At 41.3% G+C, this 23,588-nt stretch overlaps 1 protein-coding gene and 1 long non-coding RNA gene across 7 annotated transcripts in view; one reads left to right on the top strand and one right to left on the bottom strand.

The window, feature by feature from the left end:
• Positions 1–23,155, bottom strand: part of LOC135278041 (uncharacterized) — an 80,204-nt gene extending 57,049 nt beyond the window's left edge. For 3 of the 6 annotated variants that reach the window (XR_010345592.1, XR_010345588.1, XR_010345593.1), the window contains exon 1: positions 18,155–23,155. This is a non-coding gene — a long non-coding RNA (uncharacterized LOC135278041). The remainder of the gene's footprint in view (positions 1–18,154) is intronic. The other 3 variants (XR_010345591.1, XR_010345590.1, XR_010345589.1) reach the window with 3 other exon arrangements.
• A 251-nt stretch (positions 23,156–23,406) lies between these two features.
• The window catches only part of RNF19A (ring finger protein 19A, RBR E3 ubiquitin protein ligase), a 50,877-nt gene continuing 50,695 nt past the window's right edge, over positions 23,407–23,588 (top strand). The window contains exon 1 of the mRNA XM_012455837.2: positions 23,407–23,588. This exon is cut by the window's right edge and continues 60 nt beyond it. The gene's annotated coding sequence lies outside the window, so the exon portion shown is untranslated.

The raw sequence follows: 23,588 nt of genomic DNA, 5'->3' as shown, positions 1-23,588 counted from the left end.
CTATCTATCCATTAGCTTATCTTGGTGCCTAGACTGAAAGGCAACCTTCAGAGCCAGCCCCAGCCCCAGTGCAGAGAGTTGTCAATTTGAAGGTAAACACCTTTGAAATACAACAAAGGCTATAGCTGATGCCAAAGGACTTATCTAAAGACCGTCTCTTTGGAGTCTCTGGCCAGTTCCAGGATGACTTCCTGCCTGGAAACAAGACAGGAAAGTGCTGAATGGGTGCACGCCAACAAGGCTGGATCTTGAAAGGAGTGGGACTCGATGAAACCATTAGAATCAACAAGGAAGCTTTAGAAAACATACCAATGCTGGTCCCATCTTAAACCGATAAACGTCTTTTTTTTTTTTTTTTTGAGAGGAAGTCTTGCTCTGTCACCAGGCTGGAGTGCAGTGACGCATTCTCGGCTCACTGCAACCTCTGACTCCCTGGGTCAAGTGATTCTCCTGCTTCAGCCTCCTGAGTAGCTGGGACTACAGGCATGTACCACCACATCCAGCTAATTTTTGTATTTTTAGTAGAGACAGGATTTCACCATGTTGGCCAGGATGGTCTCCATCTCCTGACTTCGTGATCTGCCCACCTCGGCCTCCCAAAGTGCTGGAATTACAGGCGTGAACCACCGTGCCCAGCTAGACCAATAAAATTCTGTAGTTCCGAGGTGGGACACAGGAAAGGGAGAAAGCAAGCAGCCATATTTTTAAAAGCTCCCCAGATGCTTATAATGTGCAGCCAGGGCTCAGAACCCCAGTGTTCTAGGGCTTCAACTAATTTGCTTCTGCTACTGAGCACTAATCAGAAGAGAGGCTGCCAGGTAAGAACAGAGGAAAGGAGAAAAGAAGACATCACCCAAGAACTTGCCCATCATATGAGCCTTGTCAGCAGTTTAGTAAGCCTTACCCTCTGCTCAGCACTGTGCAGAAACTGAGCAAAGGGTGAAAAGACGATTGTGATTAATACTGCCTGCCTTCACAGAGCTTTCAAAACAGTCGTACAGTCAAAATTAGCACACAAGAAATGGTGGCAGAACCATAAAGCATTATGTTGTGGCTATGATTAACAGAACATGCTCTGAGGGTTTGGCGGGGGGCAAGGTGAAAGTCAACATGGAGGAGGTGGAACCTCCTGAAGATGAGAAGGATTTGGGCACAAAGGGAGCACGAGGAAGTGTATTATAAGCACAGTGAACAGAATGAGCAAAATCAAAGAAAAGGCATGGTGTGAGCACAAACAGTGACAGACCAGTTGAACTGGGGGGCAGGGGGGCTGTTTATTGGGCAGTAGTAGTAAATACACTTGGATAATTTCAGTAAAGTGAGACCAAATTTAGAAGACTGGGGTACTAGACTGAGTAATTTAAACATGCATTAGGGAACAGGAAGTCATTATGGGGTCGTAAGTAAAGACAGACAATGTGTTTCGTGTTTTTGTCGTTGTTGTTTATAGACAGGGTCTCACTCTGTTGCCCAGGCTGGAATGCAGTGGTATAATCATAGCTGACTACAGCCTTGATCTCCTGGGCTCAAGTGATCCTTCCACCTCAGCCTCCTAAATAGCTAGGACTACAGGAGACACCACTATGCCCAGCCATTGTTTTTAAAACTTTTTAGGGCTGGGTTCGGTAGCTCACGCCTATAATCCCAGCACTTCGGGAAGCTGAGGCAGGTGGATCATGAGATCAGGAGTTCAAGACCAGCCTGGCCAAGATGGTGAAACCCCATCTCTACTAAAAATACAAAAATTAGCCGAGCATGGTGGCAGGTGCCTGTAATCCCAGCTACTTGGGAGGCTGAAGCAGACAACTGCTTGACCCCGGGAGGTGGAGGTTGCAGTGAGCCAAGATCGTGCCACTGCACTCCAGCCTAGGCAAGAGAGCAAGACTCTGTCTCAAAAAAATAATTTATTTTAGAGATGGACTCTTGCTCTGTTGCCCAGGCAACACACAGAAAAGTAAAAGGAATCAGAAAAATATTATGCATAATCTCTAAACACAAGTGACTGCTGCTTTGACATATTTCTTTTAGTTCTAATATATTTTTATATAGTGCTGATCTCACTTTATAAACAATTTTGAATCTTGCCTCTAATATAATAGTGTTAGCATTTTCCCATGTCATTAATAGCTTTAAGCTTTGCTTCTGTAGCTATGTGACCTACCTTGGTATAGATGCATTGTGATTTACTTCTAAGACAACAGCTGTCTTAGTCCATTTTGTGCTGCTATAATATAATACTGCAGACTGAGTAATTGTTAAATGATAGACGTGTATTTGGCTCATGGTTCTGGATCTGGGAAGTCCAAGGTTGAGTGGGTATATCTGATGAGGACCTTCTTGCTGCATCATTACATGGCAGAAAGCATCACATGGACAAGAGGAAGAGCAAGAGCAGACCAAACACACTTTTATGACAAACCCACTTCCATGTTAACCCACTCCGTTAATGAGGGCAGAGCCTAGGTTTGTTCTTTTTTATTTTTTTACATCCTAGAAATAGTAAGAAGGAACAAATTTTAAGAGTTAGCAATATACTGAAGGTGAAAAAGAGAAAAGATTCAAAGTTGTCATATTCTTGGCAAATGTAAATAAGACAAAGCAAAAAAAGAACCCATAAACAAAATGAAAGATTAAACAGCAATATAGAAAAAAAATCACAACACATATGACAGAAAAGAGGCTAATTTCCATAAAATGTAAACAGCTTGTACCAATCAATAAAGATCAACAACCTAATAGAAAAATGGGCAAAGGAGATGAACAAACAGTTCTAGAAAAGGAAATACAAATGAGTTTTAAAAACAAAAGATAATCAACTTCGCTCACAATTAAATATACAAGTTAAAATGAAAATGAAGCATTTTAACAGATTTGCAAAGACTAAAATGTTAAATAATGGACTTTGTTAAAGAGGATGTTGGAAAATAGGGAATGTATACATTGCTGATAAGACCATTTGTCTTATCAACGTGATTTATGTGATCACTTGTAGGATAATTGGACAATAGATATTGTATTAGTCTGTTTTCACACTGCTATAAAGAACTTCTCTGAGACTGAGTAATTTATAAAGGAAAGAGGTTTCATTGACTCACAGTTCTGCATGGCTCAGGAGGCCTCAGGAAACTTACAATCATGGTGGAAAGAGAATCAAGCACCTTCTTCACAAGGCGGCAGGAGAGAAAGAAGTGCAAGCACGGGAAATGCTGAACACTTAAAAAACCATCAGATCTTGTGAGAACTCACTATCATGAGAACAGCATGGAGGAAACTGGCCCCATGATCCAATCACTTCCTACCATGCCTCTCCCTCAACAATTGGGTATTATGGGGAATACAATTTGAGAGGAGATTATGGGGATTACAATTCGAGATGAGATTTGGATGCAGACACAGAGCCAAACCAAATCAGATACCAACGTGGAAAGTGGACACATCCTTTAACCCGGCAATTCTACTTTTAGGAATTTATCCTACAGATAATTTACAATGTGTAAAACAATATATAACCCAGATAATTCTTGCAAGTGTGTTTATAGAAGCATAATATTGGAAACAAAATTATTTAGAGAATATATGGTGGTGTATCTGGAAAGTTAAATATCATGCAGCCATTAAAAAGAACAGTGTGGCTTTGTAGGCATTGATATATTAATAGTAATTCTCTGAGATATATTTTTGAGTAAAAAAGCAGGGTGCAAAGGTTAGTACTGTGTAAGAGGGGTAGGTAGGGCTGGGGAGGATACGTATAGATTTACTTGTATGTGCACAGACTTGCTTTTGAGCAATACATATGAAACTGATAATAGTTGTCTGCAGGAGGGGCACTGAAGAGGTGGAAATTAAGGAATAGGATTTAAAAAGAGATTTTCACTCTACTCTTTTATTCCTTTCAAATTTTGTGCCATATATCTGGTTTTTGTTTTGTTTTATTTATTTAGACAGGGTCTCACTCTGTTACCCAGGCTGGAATGCAGTGGCACAATCATGACTCACTACACTTGACCTCCTGGGCTCAAGCAATCCTCCTGCCTTAGCCTCCTGAGCACCTGGGACTACAGGTGCATGCCATGGTGCCCAGCTACTTTTTTTTTTTTTTTTGTAGAGATGGAGTTTCACCATGTTGCCCAGGCTGGTCCCAAACTCCTGGGCTCAAGCAATCCTCCCACCTTCACCTCCCAAAGTACTGGGATTACAGGCATGAGCCACCATACCTGGCCTATATCTGTTTTTCTATTCTAAATAAGATGTCTTGAAAGGAGTTGCAATGGGAAAATATCAAGAGGACAGTGGCTTTTCTATATTATATGAAATCAAGGTTCAAAAGAACAGCCACTTGAATTCTCTCCAAATTGTGATTCAGATATAGCTTTGTTAATCAGTGCTCTTCCCTGTGAGCCCAAGATGATAGGGCCTGTGAATGTTGTCTTTCTTATTGACTTGCCCCTCACCTGACCCATATGGGATTTGCTTAATAAATATGTTAGATTCTAGATTAGGATTCTAACCTAAAGATTAGAAAAGTGGAGGAGGCATGGATAGAAATGGACAGATCAATGTGAAAGGAAGACTCAGAGACAAAAAGCATTTAGAAGTGAAAAGAAGGTTCCCTGCAAAAATGTTGCAAGGGAGTCAGATTTCAAAAAGACCAGCTCAGAGCCTTGGAGCCAGTCTGCGCTTTTCACATTAAGACTATATACATAGTAAGAGTCTCAAGAGGGTTGTGGAGAGAGATGAAGCTGGAGAGGTGGACAGGGCCAAGTTTTCATGGGTCTTAGAAGCCATGGGAAGGAGAGAGAAGAAGTTAGAAACTGAAAGAACAAACATATTGTTCAGACTACTTTGGCTTCAAGAGATGGAGAGCTAAATAAAATAGGTAATTTATTGGCTTGGGTAACTGGAAAGTCCAGAGACTCAACAATATCATCAGGATATTCTTTCTCTTTCTCCACCCTCCCCCACACCCACTTTTCTGTGTTGGCTTTATTCTCTTGCAGACTCTTTCCACATGTTGGCTTCTGGCAACTCCAGCTTTGCAATTAACACGTAAGTGTCCCCAACAGTTCCTAATCGTTCCAGTAAAAATCTCAGCACTAACTCATATTGGACAACCTGTGTCATATTCCAATCCCTAAAATAATCACTATTCTAAACACTAGTAGATCAGGCAAAGATCATATGATAACCCTTACAGGTCATAACTTTAATATTATGAACCAAAAGTGAGGGAGGGATAGGTCCCCAAAGAAATCAGGATGCTGTTTCCAAACACAAAGAAGCTGAATAGTTGAAAATAATAAAAATAATAACAGTCCGTTACGGGCAAAAGCAAGAACAAATGACAGTTGTTCCCTTCCTTAACAAAAATTGGAAAGAACATTTGGAGGCAGAAAAAGTTAAGATGCTAGAAAAGGTTGGGGAGATTGTAGGAGCAAACTCTGGAAGAAATGGAAGGGATGGTGTTTGGATGGAAACGTTGTCAGTAGAGAATAATTATGGACTCTAAGAGCTAAGAAGGATCCTGGAGGCCCTCTAATCCAACCTCCCCCACCTCTCCTATTCAAGCATCCCCCACTGCCTCTTCCCCCAAAAACAAATTAGGATCCCTTACATGACCATTTAAGCTCTACTTGAACATATTCGGTAACAGATAGTTCATGATTTTGGAAAGTATTTAATTTTTTTCATTTGTCCAAATGTATGGGATACATGAGAAAATAATTAATTTTGTTCTCATATGGGTCTGATTCTTTAAAATGTCTGCTTTTTATTGAGCTTAAATCTAGTACTCAGTGTGCCCTCTGAATTAACAAACCACGAGGCTACTCCTTCTTTCATCAGACGATCCTTTAAGTGTTGGAAGACACTTCACTTCTGCTCCAGTCTTTTCTCTCTTAGCCAAGTACAACCAGTTCTTTTGACCACGTATCAGGTGACATGGTTTCCAGACTTCTCTTAACCTAGTTGTCTGTCTTTGGATTCATACTAGTTTGCATGTGTCTCTCTTTAAAATGTGCTTAAATATAAGCCTCCAGATGAGGTTCGACCACTGCTGAGTTCAGTGGGACCACTGACTTCCTTTATCTGGACACTATACATACCTTGCTAATGCAACCTAAGATTTCACTGGCTTTTTTTTTTTTTTTTTTTTTGCATCACTGTATACAACTCACTCATTTTGAGCTTATGACCATTAAAATTCCCAAGTCTTTTTCCTCATGAATGGCTGCCAAGTCAGGCCTTTTGTAATTACATAGGTGGTATTTTTTGAGCCAAAAGAATAGAACATTGTAATGTGTGTGTTTGTTTTGTGTATGTGTGTATATGTGCATGTGTGAGATGAGCTTTCACCTGTGGTTTCAGGTCAGTCACTGCCAACCTTTGCACCCACTTTTGCTTTGTGCCAGCAGTTCTGGATGAATGAACACTTTGGTATCTATAAGCTGTACCACCCCTCTCCCATAGCCAATTAAAGGGTAGCAGCCAGGACAGCTCTGGAGGGACCTAGGATTAGTCACATCAGAACCGTGCTTTAGAGAAGAGTCATCACTGTGGAGCCAAACTGATAAACCTTCCAACCAAGTCCTAGATTCCTAGATCCACCCCCATATCCTGAGAACTGAAGCCCTTCGTACTCTAGCTGTGTCATCTGGGGGTCCTGATTCCCTTGTGACCCCTGCACCTGGTTTATAGAAGACCCTTTACACAAGGCTATAACCCACTTCCTCTACTTGGAAAGATGTACCTGATCTAAGATTTGCACAAACACTTGCTGTCTTAAAATGTTAACGCCTAGAAGTCCCCTCCTACCCTCTGCTCCAAGCCCCTTAGACTAGATCCTGTGCATGTAAACAGACCACACAATAAACTAAAGTTCGCCTTGTCCCTTGGACTTGATAATTTCCACTGCTGATCTCTCCCTGGCAGAGGCTAGATCTTTTGACTCAGTGAGTCTCAGCCCCAACACTGCCACAAGGTCCTAAGTACCTTGAGGCTCTGTGAAAGTGCCAGTTATGATAATTAAAGAGAATCTGCAACTGGCACACTGAGGGTGTGGCAGAAGGTGGAGTCTTCCCTGACCCAAAGAAAGGGAGGTGTATTGTGCAAACAGTGGGTGGAGAGTGGGGGTATGTAGATATCACCTGCCCTTTCATCTCACCTCCCATAATGCATGCATTCAAGAGCAAAGGCAGCCACTCTTATAAAAGAACTGAGTTCTCAGACTCTCATCATGATGCCAGACTCTTACCTCAAACATTTGAAGAGCCTACCTGTTTGCTAGGATTTATGTCTCAGTTTTCTCACAAATCTCTGCAATAGCTGTCAGATTGTGTCAACAGCAATAGAGAAATGATATATTTGTGCTTCTTGCTCACACTTTCTGAGTCCCTGGAGAAGACATGGTGCCTCGAAGAACAATGGTGAAGCAGAACCACCTGTGATGCTCTCATCACCTTTCCAAACTTGTTTTGTGTGATTCCCTTTTTGTGTTATTTTCAAAAGAGGAACCAGATGTTTTCCTAAAGGGAAATTTCTAACACCCTTTTCTGAAAAATAAGACACTGGAACTGAGGGACCATCCACTCAGGATTTCCCAGGTTATGACCACAATAAATTATTGGATGACATCACCGATAACAGAGAGGTTTTCAAGAACTGATGCAGTAAGTAGCATATAAGAAGTAATTGTGGCTGGGTACAGTGACTCATGCCCGTAATCCCAGAAATTTGGGTGGCTGAGGTGGGCAGATCACTTGAGGTCAGGAGTTCGAGACCAGCCTGGCCAACATGGTGAAAATCCATCTCTACTAAAAATACAAAAATTAGCCAGGCATGGTGGTGCTTGCCTGTAATCCCAGCTACTCAGGAGGCTGAGGCATGAGAATCACTTGAACTCAGGAGGCAGAGATTGCAGTGAGCCAAGATTGTGCCACTGCACTCCAGCCTGTATGACAGAGTGAGACTCTGTCTCAAAAAAGAAGAAAGAAGAAAGAAGAAGAAGAAGAAGAAGAAGAAGAAGTCATTGCTAAATCTAACCGGGCATTTTATAAGAATTCCTAGATACTCAAACACTCTTCCTTACCAATCCAAAATTAGTAAGCCAGAAAATGAGAATAATTTTTCTTTACATGTGTTAGCTAGGCTAAGATTAAAAACTGAAAAAGCAAACCAGAGATGTGTGGGACTTTTCCTCATAGCAAAATAAAAAGTACCTGGAAGACAATCCACATAAAATCATTTCAAGAGAAGTAATGCTGACACATTTGCTGAGTGACTGTTAATCAGAATGTTTAGACCAGATCCAAGGATGTCAACCCATGGCTCCTCTGCTGATTATTTTGGGACAGAACCAAATTTCAAAAGGAAAAGAAATATAAGATAACACTCAAAGAAACCCTTCCAATTCTGAGTTTGAAAATATTAGCAAATGTGCTCAGCACTTCTTTCATCAAAGAGAGTCGAAATACAGTTTTGTGTTTGATACAGACTGTTTAAAAGGCTTAAGATAAGTATCATTTATTTCAGAATAAAAAATATTAAGGCCCATAAGGAGTAAGGTCTTGGAAGAGGGAAGAAGGGAATGAATTCAAGAGCTCATGGGAAGGAAATAAGGTTGGCTCTTCCTCCTATATAGAAGGAAAGACAGAGAAACTTGAAGGGAGAGCAGGGAGAAATGGCATGGGGCAAAGGTGGATAAGGGAGTCAGTGCTTTCCCCTTTATTGAACATTCTCAGTAAAGCAGGAAAGGGGGAGGGGCTACCCCAGTTTCCCTCACTAGACTACAAGATCTGTTAGGGCAGGGACTGGATCTGTTCTGTCCCTACCATAATGCCTGCCCTTACTGTAATGCCTGCCCTTACTATAATGCCTGCCCTTACTGTAATGCCTGCCCTTACTATAATGCCTGCCCTTACTGTAATGCCTGCCCTTACTATAATGCCTGCCCAGCACAGTATATAGCATATTTTTGATTCTTAATTAGAATTTGTTAAATAAAAGGAATGAAAGAATGTGGGCATTAGGGACTTAGAAGAATAAAAAATGCTGGGAATTGCTATGTTAAGAACTGTGCTCTGGAATCAACAAGAAATGAATAATGAAGTTGCTAAACTGAGGTTAGGTGGTATGCATGTAAGGAGAACTGAATCAGCATTTTTCTGAAGTTCAGAAGAAAGAACAGAAAAAACAGGCAGATGGGAATTGGCATGACCAGCAGAGTGGAATGGAAACAGGGTAAGAGAGTTTTGTATGCATGTGAGGGTGATGTAAGTCAGGCTGGAAATGGGGTCAAAGGTGGAGACAGACTGAAAACAGCAAAAGACTGGCAAGGCCATGAGATTACAGGTACTTCTGAGGGCTTTAGGCAAAGAGCACAAAACACCAGGAGAGCAGATAGCACATAGCTTTGTAACATACAGATTTGTAATAAGTTAAGTGTCCAACTCAAATAGGTACTCTGAATTCTGTGTGTTCAGACATGGGCTGTATCTGATGTGTTTTCTCTAGTAGCCCCATTTTTTAATTAAATGAATTTTAAAAAGAGGAGAGAAGGAAAGAAATGAGTTAAAGTCATGCGCATCAATGTGTTATATCTACAGAACTTATGAGCTTAGATTTTACGGATACAAATGTGTGTGTGTGTGTGTGTGTAATACATACTCACACACAAATACATATACCATCCATAAGCATCCACAGATATTTTCTGCAATATTGGCGTTGATAACAATGACTAGAAAATCTGTTTGTTGAGTTGTGTTCAATCTTCCATGCTGTGGGATGGGGCCAAGATCTGGCAAATATAGGCTGGGCTTGAGGACCCACAAGATAGACTAGAGGTGTGATGCTGCCAGGGCAGAGAACTAGATCCAAATTCCTGGGTATACACAGAGTTGAAACGTCTTGTTCACAGGTCACTTACTATAGAGAGAGGACCTAGAGTGGACAAGGTATGGTTTTACCAGGATCAGAGACCATGAGACTGGCCAGGTCAAACAGAGGGGCAAATCAGCAGACACCATATGGGCCAATCCAGAATTACTTTGTAATTTTATAATTTATAAATTTACACAGTTGCATTGTAACTACTTTGTGGAAGACTCAGAAACCAAACTCTCTGCTAAAACCCTTCAGGCTTTTAAGTTCTCTGCCTTTAGTATCAAACATATTTCTCCTTTTAGGATTTTCTATTAAAAACCAATGCTTTTAAGCTGGGCTCAGTGGCTCATACCTATAATCCCAGCACTTTGGGAGGCCGAGGCGGGTGGATCATCTGAGGTCAGGAGTTTGAGACCAACCTGACCAACATGCTAAAACCCCATCTGTACTAAAAATACAAAAAATTATCTCGCTGTGGTGACAGGTGCCTGTAATTCCAGCTACTGGAGAGGCTGAGGCAGGAAAATCAGTTGAACCTGGGAGGTGGAGGTTGCAGTGAGCCTCCCACTCGTGCCAGTGCACTCCAGCCTGGGTGACAGAGTGAGACTCTGTCAGAAAGAAAGAGAGAAAGAAAGAGAAAAAGAGGAAAGAAAGAAAGGAAAGAAAGAAAGAAAGAGAAAGAGAAAGGAAATATGCTTTTAATCAATTTTTCTATCACCTCTTATTAAAATGTCTTGTCATAAGGTTCTGTTTATTTGTTTTGAATTTTCTTGAAGCAAACACGTAGATTCACATTTGGGTTTCTCAGGCTGGAAATTCTTTGTTTGTGAAAAATCAATGCAAAGGTATGTTAGAAGCCTAATTAAAAGAAACATTGATTCATAACCAGATGGGGGTAAAGTGGGAGTATGGTTTGGACAGAGGAGAGAATGAAAGGAACTTTTACTCTCCTGCAGATTTCCTTAGTCTTTAAAATGTAGTATTTCAAGGTAATCCATTGTTTGTTTTAAAGGAAAAAAAAAATTCCACATTTGTTTTCCTGTTGGGTCTATAAACCAGTAAATATTAAGGTGGAAACAAAAGAAATACTTCTTCGTGATTAATCATCTACTTTAGTCATCCAAACTGTCTAATTTGATTGTGTTGCAGATTGTACTTCTGAAAATAGTCTCAAGTATTGTTTCTATACCCCAAAATGCTTGCCACTAAATTATTCCTCTTCAATTCAACACTGAAACATAGAGAAGATCATTTAAAAGAGCTCATGCGATGTACAGAACTAACTTTATAAATCTAGATTGGGCATCCTCCTCTGTAAAAAATAAATTATAGTAGCAACTTCAGTGTGTGGGAATTTTATTTTAACAAAGCTATCTCAAAATCACAGCTCTGTAGTAATTGTTCAGTTTTTCCCTTATGTTCTTGGGATATATTGTACAAAGTTTTACTTTTATCACAGGACACTAAACCCTTAGAAACAATTTGAAATTGAATACAGATCTCTGGCCCCGAGACCGCAGAGAAACTTTTCTCCCTTGCTGAGTTATCCAACCATTTAAAAATCTTATTTTCTTTGATTGTTGATAGGAATGTTGGCTTGGCACAGTCATTTTACAAACAACTTTTGATGTTTATTGAAAACTCCCAAGAATGAATTTCAACAAGTTAACAAAGGGTCCTAAATTTTCCCATCCAGCCTAAGTATCAGCTGATGCGTTCAAGTTATTACATGTCATCTCTTGCCTATCTTTTTATATCACACCAACTTTCAATTAATCATTGTGGGTTCTGACCACATTTGCTAGGAAATAACTGTTTAAATATGTCTTCCCCTAACACATTTCTAATGGGATTCCCCTGGCAAAGGTAGATGGGATTTTAAAAACTGGAGCCATACTAGAAACAGAATTGTTTTTGGTAATTGCTGATGAGTTTCTTGGCTAGCATACATGCAGTTAATATGACAATTCTAAGAATGGATGGCAGAAAAGAAGGGTGAAAGATGGTCCTCCTGCAAAAACAGGCTGTCCAGCTTCAGCAGGAGTTATTTGCTACTTAGTTGCCTTTCTCTACTGTTTTCTTCTTACTGTTTCAGTGATGAGAGTCTGCCAAGAATATGAATTAAATACAATATGAAAGGAAAAGGAAAACATAAAGATAAAACTTCCAAAAATGACATTACAGAGAAGAATAAAGTTTTCTTTCTTCCTTAAAAACTTTCTCTGAAATACTATCTTCAAATAAAAGCGATGGAGTTTCATAGCCCATCATCTTAAAATAACATTCTAGGTAACAGCTCATATTTATGGGCATACCTCGTTTTATTGTGCTTTGCTTTATTGCACTTCACAGATTTTTGTTGTTGTTGTTGTTGTTTACAAATGGAAGGTTTGTAGCAACCCTGCATCCAGCAAGACTGTTGGCAACATTGTTCCAGTAGCCTGTGCTCATTTCATGCCTCTGTGTCATATTTTGGTAATTCTCACAATATTTCACACTTTTAAGTTATTATTATATCTGTTATGGTGATCTGTAATCAGTGATCTTTGATGTTAATATTGTAATTGTTTTGAAGTGCCATGAACCATTCCCACAGAAGACAGTGAACCTAATCAATAAATGTGTGTGTGTGTGTGTGTGTGTGTGTGTGTGTTCTGACTGCTCCACTGACCAGCATTCCCCCTTCTCTCATCCTCTTATTGAGCCTCCCTATTCTTGGGAACACAATATTGAAATTAGGCCAATTAGTAACCCTATAATGGCATCTAAGTGTTCAAGCGAAAGGAAGAGTCGCACGCCTCTCACTTTAAATTAAAAACTAGAAATGATTAAGCCTAATGAGGAAGGCTTGCCAAAAGCTGAGATAGGCTGAAAGCTAGGCCTCTTATGACAGTTAGCCAAGTTGTAAATGCAAAGGAAAAGTTCTTGAAGGAAGTTAAAAGTGCTACTCCAGTGAACTCATGAATTATAAAGTGAAAGAGCCTTATTGCTAATATGGAGAAAGTTTAAGTGGTCTGAACAGAAGATCAAACCAGCCACAACATTCCCTTAAGCCAAAGCCTAATCCAGGGCAAGGCCCTAACTCCTTTCAATTTTATGAAAGCTGAGAGAGGTAAGGAAGCTGCCAAAGAAAAGTCTGAAGCTAGCAGAGGTTGGATCACAAGGTGTAAGGAAAGAGTTTGCTTTGTACCATAAAGTACAAGGTAAAGGAGCAAGTGCTGATGTAGAAGTCACAGCAAGTTATCCAGAAGATCTAGCTAAGATCAACAATAAAAGTAACTATACTAAACAACAGATTATCAATATACACAAAACAGACTCATATAGGAAGAAGATGCCATTTGGACTTCACAGAGAAGAGAAGTCAATGCTTGGCTTCAAAGGAGAGGCTGACTCTCTCGTTAGGGGCTAATGCAGTGGGTGACTTTACATTGAAGCCAGTGCTCACTTACCATTCAACAAACACTAGGGCTCCTAAGAATTGTGCTAAATTTTCTCAGGGTATTGATAAAGAAAAACAAAGAATTTTGCTGAACCTACTTTACATGTACTCTAGAAACAGAACAACAAAGCCTGAATGACCACATATCTGTTCACAGCATGGTTTACTGAATATTTTAAAGCCACTGTTAAGAACTACTGCTCAGAAAAAAGATGTCTTTCAAAATATTATTGCTCTTTGACAATTCACCTAGTCACCCAAGAACTGTGATGTACAAGGATACTAATAGTTTTCATACCTGCTAACACAATATCCATCTGCAGCCCATGGAAGGAAGAGTAATTTCAACTTTTAAGTCTTATTATTTAAGAAATACGTTTTGTAAGGTTATAGATGCCATAGATAGTGATTCCTCTGATGGATCTGGACAAATTGAAAACTTTCCATAAAAATTCACCAACCAGAAAGCTATTTGTCACCCATGAGAAGAGTTCAAAATATCAACATTAACAGGAGTTTGAAAGAAGTTGACTCCAACTCTCATAGATGACTTTGAGGGGTTCAAGACTTCATGGGAGGAAGTAACCACAGACGTAGTAGAAATAGCAAGAACACTAGAATTAGAAGTGGATCCTAAGATGTGACTGAATTGCTGTAATCTCATGATAAAACTTGAACAGGTGAGAGCAAAGAATAGTTTCTTTAGATGGAATCTACTCTTGGAGAAGATGCTGGAAACATTGTTGAAATGGCAACAAAGGATTTAGAATATTTCATAAACTTAGTTGACGAAGCAGCAGCAGAGTTTGAGAGGATTGATTCCAATTTTGAAAGAACTTCCACTGTGGGTAAAATGCTATCAAGCAGGAGCACATACTACAGAGAAATCTTTTGCGGAAGGAAGAATCAATCGATGTGTCAAACTTCATTGTTGTCTTATTCTAAGAAACCGCTATACCTACCCTAACCCTCAGCAACCACCACCCTGATCACTCAGCCACCATCAACATCGAGGCAAGACTCTACACCAGCAAAATGATTATGTCTTTGATTTGCCGAAGGTTCAGATGATCATTAGTATATTTTAGCAATAAAGTATTTCTAAATTAAGGTATATACATTCTTACACATAATGCTATTACACACTTAATAGCCCACAGTACAATGTAAATATAACTTTTATATTCTAGGAAACCATAAATTTGTGTGACTTGTTTTATTTGCGATAGCTGTTTTATTGTGGTGGTCTGGAACTGAACCCACAATATCTTCGAGGTATGCCTGTATTGAGCTATTACTAAGTGCCAGACACTGTGCTAAATGCTTTATATGTATTACTTCACCTAATCCACATAGAAACTCTATGAAGAAGGTATTTTTATTACCTTCATTATGAAGATAAGAAACAGGTCTAAAGGACCTTGATGTATGGACATTCATCACCCTGATTTAGTCATTTTAGACCGTTTATTGGAAGGGCTCTGAGACTCCAAATGCACCTGTTATTTTTCCACCTAGTGAATATTAGCACCTATAAGTGTAATCAGAATGGGGAAGGAGGTTGGTTATAGTATTTTTCAACTTTTAAAACAGTTTCTTCAGTAATTCTGCTTCTAGGCATATACCCTAGAGAAACTCTCCTGCATGAGCAAGAAGATACATGTATGCTTATTTACATAGCATTCAAAATGAATAAACTAAATTTCCATGTATCAACAGAGGTAGATCTTGAAAATAGTGTTGAGTTTTGCTGTTGCTGTTGTTTAAAAAAGAAAGGCTATAAAATGATGCATTCAGTATAAAATCATTTAGGTAAAATTTTGCTTAGTAAAAACTATTTAAAACATAAAACAATAGAATAAGTTATTTGTGAATTTGTACTTATGTTATAAAAGTATAAAAATGTGAACCAGATAGGCCAGGCACAGTGGCTCACACCTGTAATCCCAGCACTTTGAGAGGCCAAGGCAGTTGGATCACCTGGGGTTAGGAGTTTGAGACCAGCCTGGCCAACATGGTGAAACCCTGTCTCTACTAAAAATACAAAAATTAGCTGGGCGTAGTGGCAGGTGCCTGTAGTCCCAGCTACTGGGGAGGCTGAGGCAGGAGAATTGCTTGAAACCAGGAGGCAGAGGTTGCAGTGAGCCAAGACTGTACCATTGCACTCCAGCCTGGGCAACAAGAGCGAAACTCCGTCTCAAAAAAAAAGGCTGAGTGTGGTGACTCATGCCTATAATCCCAGCACTTTGGGAGGCTCAGGCAGGTGGATCATCTGAGGTCAGGAGTTCGAGACCAGCCTGGTCAACATAGTGAAACCTCGTCTCTACTAAAAATACAAAAATTAGCTGAGCGTGGTGGCGGGCACATGTAATCCCAGCTACTCAGGAGGCTAAGGCAGGAGAATCACTTGAACCCAGGAGGCAGAGGTTGCGATGAGATGAGATTGCACCATTGCATTCCAGCCTGGGTGACAGAGTGAGACTCTGTCTCAAAAAACAAAAAGTGAACCAGATAGTTAAAACTTCAGGATAACAGTTACCTGAGGGAAGAAAGGAATGGTGCTGTAGGGGAAAGTGCAAAGTAGGCCTCAATTCTATTTCTATGTCTCATTTCTCTTGTTTTAAATAATAATATGAATATGAGAAAAGTTAACATTTATTCTTACAGGATCTACATGGATGTATTACCTTGTTTTCTGAAAGCTTTTGTATTTAAAAAAATACTTTCATCCTAAGAAAAATATATATTCTTGCTGAAAAACAGCAGGAATCACCACATAAAACAGAATCTCACTAAAATTTTAGGTTACAAACTTTTTTTGAAGCAGGTTTAACTATAAGCCCATTTATCCATAAAGTAACTTACTAAGCCATCCATAGAATGTCTATCTTTGAGTCTTGGAAATTCAATGTGTCCTCCAAAACAAACTAGCTGTGAAATATATTCCTCAGTAATTTGATTATGGTGAATTTCTTTATTCAGCTTTATATTAGCTGCAAACCACAGGGTGCCAGTCCCTACAACCTCTCACCACATTATCCAGGGCAGCAGGAAGAACAACTGCCTGGGGATTGCTCTGGGCTGCATGCTTCTGGCCACAATTCCTCCTTGTGGGTCACTGTTATCATCTGGACTATGCATTCCCAAATCTGATTCCTCCAGCCATCACTCTTCCTCTCCCTTTCTCTATTTCCAACAGCATAGGATTTCACTTTGAGGGTAAACAACCATGAATGCTATCAAATTAGGCTATGTAAATCTGGGAGTGAGTGTTCTTTGTTGCATTATTGGGTATCAAGGTTCTGGGTCATATCTAAAAGTATTCCAGCTTGAAAATTAATTTAATCTCTTGTTTGTTTGCTTTTGTTTGCAATCATTTCACTCTCTAAATAATAATGTAGTTGAGGAATGCTAATGCCAGCATTATTTGAAGTGCTACTCATTGCTTACAATTATATTTCATAAGTGTGGAAATTATTCTGTCTATATATTTAAATATAACCCTGTTCAGTTATATAACAATCAGTATCCATTTTTTTGTGGGCATGTATTCATACACTTTTTTTAATATTTGCCTTGTTTCAAAATTGATAAAAAGACGGGCTACAAATATACATAAAATAAAGCACCAGAAAAATTCAGTCTGAAGGTATGAAGAAATGGGGACACAGAATGTAAGCCAAGAGTGAGTTAAATATATAAAATACATCCTGTTAAATATTATACACAGACCGGAAGGAGACCACATATAAGGCTCTAAGCTTCTCACAGCCAAGGGAAATACTGTCAGTTCCACAATTAGGTTTCCAGAAGACAAAAACAAATGGGGATGATAAACAAGGGAAATACAACTATACCAGGTGCTAAAACCAAAGAAAAATATTTTCCAGATATTGTTAGAGAGAGTAAATATAGCAACAATTTCATGGCTCCTAGAAATCCCTTAATGAGGCCTGAAGTATTATACCACAATGGATTGTTTAAGGAAATCTGAGGGAAGAACAGAGCCATGGCATGGAGTCAGGGGCAGAGGGTGAGGAAGGGTAGTCTAGGCCTTATCCAGGGGCTAAAATGTCACAACAGTTGCCCTTGACATGAAGTTCATTACCAGGGTGACCATGTAATTTATTGTCTAACCCAGGACCCTTTGAGAATGAAAGAGGGTACTATTAATAATCAGGCCCCCATAATCGTTGTAAGGTATGACTGTCCTGGGCAAACTGCCACATATGGTCACTCTAAGTCATTGCTCATCACCTGCTGGCATCCTGCCCCAGCACATCCTGCCACTATTGACCTGGTGAGCCAACCTCATCCTGTCAAACATGGAGTGAGTCTAGCTCAATTTGTAGGGGGCTCTGGGGGATTCTAGTCCAGGTCATCAGCACAGTGTGGGCTTGCCTGTGAGTCAGTCAGACAGGGAAGGTAACCAAGAAAGACTGGAGTAGGCAAACAGGAACAGTCGCCTGAGGATCCATCAAGAAGAGGTTTGGGCATATGTCAGGAGAATAGGTGAAAGGGGAAATAAAGAAGATTATAAGTAATTGCATAGGTTCCATGAAGAGAAAAGAAACAATTTCCTTTCCCCCTGGCACTCTCTCAAGGGCCCTGTGAGAGATCTAGTGGAAGAAAACTTCCTAAAGTTGGGATATTATCATAATGGCTGAAACACTTATGCTGTGGTTCTCAAACATGTGATATGAATTACCAGGAGAGTTTGTGGAAAACTAGATTCTAGCACCCCAACCCCACCAATAATGATTCTATTAGTCTGTGATGAAACTCAGAAATCTATTTTAACAAGTGAGATTAGTCAGGCATGGTGGCACATACCTGTAGTCCCAGCTACTCAGGAGGCTGAGGTGGAAGGATTGCTTGAGCCCAGGAGGTCAAGGTGTGATCACATTGCACCACTGCACTCCCACCTGGGCAACAGAGTGAGACTGTGCCTGAAAAAAAAAAAGAAATTGGACCAATTATTCTGCTGGGAAAGAAATTGAACCAATTTGGAAATCAGTATATTTGGTCACATAGGACAAGGAGGAGAATCAAGAAGTAGGACATTCCAATGATTAATTGTACCACATGAGAATCTCCCAAGTCTTCCTGGACAAGGCCCAAGACTGCCTTCCCTAGCCAGGCAAAATAATGGTGGAGGAAGCTCCCAAGCTCCCATTCATTCCTAGTTGCATTTTTTTTTTCCAGGTGAAACATAAGGCCAAGCTTCTTGGCTCTGATGTCCTGAAGAAGAATTAACGGTACCTGTCCTTTATTGGCCCTTATATTAGAGTGATTTTATATATATATATACAAATATATTTTTTTCTTTTTTTTTTTTGGACACAGAGTCTTGCTCTGTCACCCAGGCTGGAGTGCAATGGTGTGATCTTGGCTCATTGCAACCGACACCTCCCAGGCTCAAGTGATCCTTTCACCTTAGCTTCATGAGTAGCTGGGACTACAGGCATGCACCACCACACCAGGCTAATTTTTATATTTTTTGTAGAGATGGGTTTTGTCATGTTGCCTAGGCTCAAATGATCTGCCTGCCTCAGCCTCCCAAAGTGATGGGATTACAGGCGTGTGCAACCGTACCAGCTTAGAGTGATTCTCTCTGTGTTAGCTTCCATGACAAGTTTACAAGCTGCTCAAGGGCAGAGACAATACCATATTGGTGTCTCGCAGCATCTAGGGTAGGCGTGTCATGTGCATTGCTAAGCTTCTTTGCCTTCTTTCTTCTTCTCTCCCTAGGTGTCAGGCATTAAGCTCTCTGCCTTCAAAGTTTAGTGGGAAAGGCCTACAAATAATGAAGTGCTTTATATAGAAAATTATAGAGGTAAGCATAGTTGCTGTGGAGCTAGAGAACATGAGCTTGATTTAGCCTGTCAGGACCAGTGAGAGTTGATAAACATGAGCCAGGCAGAGGAGAAGCGAGGGGGCATTCTAGGCATAGTAGCATCTACAAAGCTAGATAGCACCTACAAAGAGAAAGAGTTAGCAGGGTGTGTGAAAGAAAGAAGAGAAGGAAGAGAAGAAAGGATGGGGGAATTTGTAGTACTGTGAGTAGCTTACTGTGGCTAAAGAAATGTTCACTTGGGCTGTGACACAGCAAAGGGGCTGAGGGTAGGATTAAGAGAAGAGCATGAGCTGTGGAGCCAACCTGCTGGATAGTCCAAATCCCAGCTCTGCCACTTAGCTATGTAACTTTCAGCAAATTAAACTCTCGTGCCTCAGATCCTAATTTGGGACCTGTAGGGACTCTTTATGACAAACTAAGTGGCTTAATACCTATAAAGCAATTAGAATAGTGCCTGTCATGTAGCGTGTACTCAAAGAGTAGTTCTCGGCTGGGCACGGTGGCTCATGCCTGTAATCCAACACTTTGGAAGGCTGAGGTGGGCAGATCACTTGAGCCCAGGAGTTTGAGACCTACCTGAGCAACATGGCAAAACTTCATCTCTACAAAAAATACAAAAATTAGCCAGGCACAGTGGCATGTACCTGAAGTCCCAGCTACTCAGGAGGCCGAGGTGGAAAGATCGCTTGAGCCCTGGAGGTGGTAGTTACAATGAGATGAGATAGAGCCATTGGGTGACAGTGAGACCCTGTCTCAAAAAATAAAAAAGATTTAAAAAGTTCTCTTGCTCTTACTTGCCACTTTTATTCCATTCCACGCAAGTTCCACTGATTATACCTCTAAAACAAATACCAAAACCATCCACTTCTGTCTCCATACTCTCCACCCTGGTTCAAAGAACTAAGACGTATTTATTGGATTCCTGGAGTAGCCTCTTAACTGGTCTCCCTACTTCCACTCTTGCTCTGCTTTAATCTCATCCACAGAACAGCGTGAGTGATCGTTTTCAAAGACAAATCAGATGTCATGCTACTTAAACACCTATTGTCTCATCACTTTTCATACCAATCATTTAGAATTCTCCTGACCATACCTAAAAAGGTATTAAATAATCTGGCTCCCTCCTACTTTTCTGACCATCCCCCCCACACACACCCACATACTACTCCCCTCCCTTTTACTATGTTCAGCCTCTAGCTTCCTTGAATTTGACAAGTGTTTCTGGCTAAGACCTTTGCATCTGCTGCTCCTCTGTCTTCCTCACCTCTTAACTAGTTTGCCTCCTTCTTGTCTTATAGAACCCAGCTCAAATGTCAGAAGAATTGATGTTAGTTTGAGAGACAAAACTAAAGTTACAGCCTCTCTGGTTTCTGTTACTCTCATAAATGTATTTCCTTTTCAATATTTTTTCTTCTTCATTCCTCACCCCCTATGTAAGCACCATGCTAATGGATATATAGGCTTTTTCATTGCTTTAGTCTCATTGCCTGTAATGGCAAACACTCCATCCCCAACATAGTAAGCACTCAAATATTTATCGAATTGCTCTTAAATGAATTAGAAGAGGAGGGAAATCAAAGAAAATGCTGCCAAAATTAAGGCACCTGGGGCCAATTAGGCTTTTGTGCTATTCTAGTGAGAAATAATGAGCCCTTAGCAGTGGTTTCCAACCTTGGTTGTGCATTGGAATTACTTGAGTTTTTGTTGTTTTTGTTTTTTAGATGGAGTCTTGCTCTATTGCCCAAGCTGGAGTTCAGTGGCACAATCTCGACTCACTGCAACCTCTGCCTCCCGGGTTCAAGCGACTCATGCCTCAGCCTCCCAAGTAGTGGGATTACAGACATGAGCCATCATGCCCAGCTCATTTTTGTATTTTTTGTAGATGTTGCCCAGCTTGGTCTCAAACTCCTGCCCTCAAGTGATTCACCCACCTCGGCCTCCCAAAGTGCTGGGATTACTCTTCGAGCCACTGCACCCAGTTTTATCTTTTCTTTCTCTCCCTCCCTTTGTCTTTCCCTTCCTTTGTTCTTTCCTGTGACAGGGTTTCACTCTGTCATCCAGGCTGGAGGGCAGTGGCGTGACCAGGGCTCACTGGCACCTTTACCTCCTAAGGCTCTGCAGATGATCCTCCTGCCTCAGCTCCCTGGAGTATCTGGGACTACAGACATTGGCAACCACGCCAGGCTAATTTTTGTATTTTTGCCATCTTGCTCAGGCTGGTCTTGAACTCCTGGTCTCAAGTGTTCCAACTCCCTCCACTTCTGAGAGTGCTAGGACTACAGGTGTGAGCCACCATGCCCAGCACACCTGGGGAGTTTTAAAAACTACTGACACCTGAGCACCACCCTAAGCGATTGATTTAATTGGTGGGTGTAAGTGTGGACATTAGAATTTTTTAAAACTTCCCAGAGGATTCCAATATGCAGCCAAAGTTGAAAACACTGCTCTAAAAGCAGAGAGAGATACGGAAGAGAGGGCACAGGGATATTTCTGGGGTATAATAAACAGGACTTGGTGGTTAGTCAGCAATTGGAAGGGACAGAAAGGATAGGGCTTGGGAAGACTCCTAGGTTTCTGGCTTGTGTCTGGGTGAATGAAAGCAGCACATTTTGAGAAAAGAACAAACTACATCTTGGACAGCCTGAGTTTGAGATGCCTCTAGGAATTCAAGTTGGAGATGTTCAATAGGTATTTGTTTCTTAATAGATTTATTTGCCCTAGTAAAGAATAGAAAGTCCTTCTTTTAGGAAGACAAGAAAGCCAGACCAGTATCTCTGGAAAATACAATTGTACAGAGTGTAAGACCATTTTCATTCAGCACAGCTTCTTTATTCAAAACCCCCTTTCAAGCCAATGCTCCATCTGTGCTGAAATGTTGTTTAACATGTTGATATATTTTCAAGAAGGGTATGATGTATGGGTACTTAACTTACTATTCTTGTGCTATCTGTAGGCTTAAAGTATCCCATCTGTAAAATCACTGGCAGCCTTCAAGTAGCATTTAAAGGTATAACAGCTTTAAAACGTCCATAAAGGAAAATAAACATACCCATAATTACTTCCTTTAAGATTCGAGGTCAAAGACACTTAAACCTAAACTGCCTAGCTTGTTCAATTTTCCAATTGGTAAACATTTACTGGGTTACCAAAGATACCAAGTGCATTCGGAAAGACCATGTCTCCTTGGTTTGTTTCTAATTTAAATTACACAGACACACTAAACAAGGACTGAGAGAGTGATATATTTAGTTAAGTAACAGATGGCAAATGGACATTCTGTCCAGTCTCTATCACATTCGTTTCTCAGTATTCCACGGAAGAGTGATCTAAATCTTGAAGAGAAATAAACCAGGAGGAAATGCACCAGGCCCAGACTAAATTTGTTTATTCAACTAAGAAGAATTTATACCAAGACTAGTGTAGATTAAAACATTCAAAGGGGATATGACTGGCTGAAAAGATATGTGAGGAAGGAACAAATAAAGCTGGATTAAAGTAATTCGGAATGTATTAGAGATGAAATAGGAATTCTGATTATGTGACTGCAAAATAGCACACGCACACACACACACACACAGAAACAACAGAAGTGAGAAGATACTTTCCAAACCCTTACGTAGGCTTGCTATTGTGGCTAAGCACTGCTCCTAACAGCCTCTGCAAAGACTGAGGTCCACTAAGACTAAGAGGGCGGCTGCAAACGCACGGGGTGCTGCCGCCCTCTCGGAAAGGATACTTCCTCGCCGAGAGCTGCAACATCCCGGCTTCTCTCCCTGGGCCCGCCGATCCAGTAGGTGAATCCTGACAACACAAAGGGATGAATAATGCCCTGCGAACTGCCAAGAGCCAGGGTCGCCGAGTCCGGCAACTCCCTTCAATCAGGCGCAGCTCCAGCCACCCCGACCTGTCCTAGGAGGAGACGCTCTCGGGGCCACGGAGAGGCGGGCAGAGAGACACTGGCCCCAGCGCCCGGCGCACTCAGGGCGAAGTCCCCTGAGACAGGCACAGGCGTGGGGGCCGCAGTCGGGGCCACTCGGGTGCAGTGGGGCGGCTCCCGCGAGGGCGCGGAACGAACGTGCGTGAGGCAACGACCTCGTCTAGAGCGGCCCGCAGCGGGCCCGGTGGGCGTGACGCCATGACGCATAGCACGCGGGCGGCGCGCCGGGGCGGGGCGGCAGGGGGCGGGAGGAAGGAGTGGGAGGAGGAAGCGGGGAAAGCGGGGGCTGCGGGAGGGGGAGATGGCAGTTGCGACGCTGGTTCCCGGGAGCAGCCGTCGAGCCACAACTGCGGAGGAGGAGTTCGGGAAAGCGGTCGTCAGGACCCCTCCCCTCCGTCGTCCCCGCCCCAGTACAGAGGCGCCTCGGCGCGTCGGAGGGACCCTCCTCCGCGCTTCCTCAGGCTGCTGTCGCC

The sequence above is a fragment of the Aotus nancymaae genome, unplaced genomic scaffold, assembly GCF_030222135.1.
Source record: "Aotus nancymaae isolate 86718 unplaced genomic scaffold, 86718_ANA_hifiasm-v0.15.2.pri h1tg000036l, whole genome shotgun sequence".
Classification (NCBI taxonomy): domain Eukaryota; kingdom Metazoa; phylum Chordata; class Mammalia; order Primates; family Aotidae; genus Aotus; species Aotus nancymaae.
Note: the sequence above shows the minus strand (reverse complement) of the source record. Positions and strands in the feature narration are given on the sequence as shown.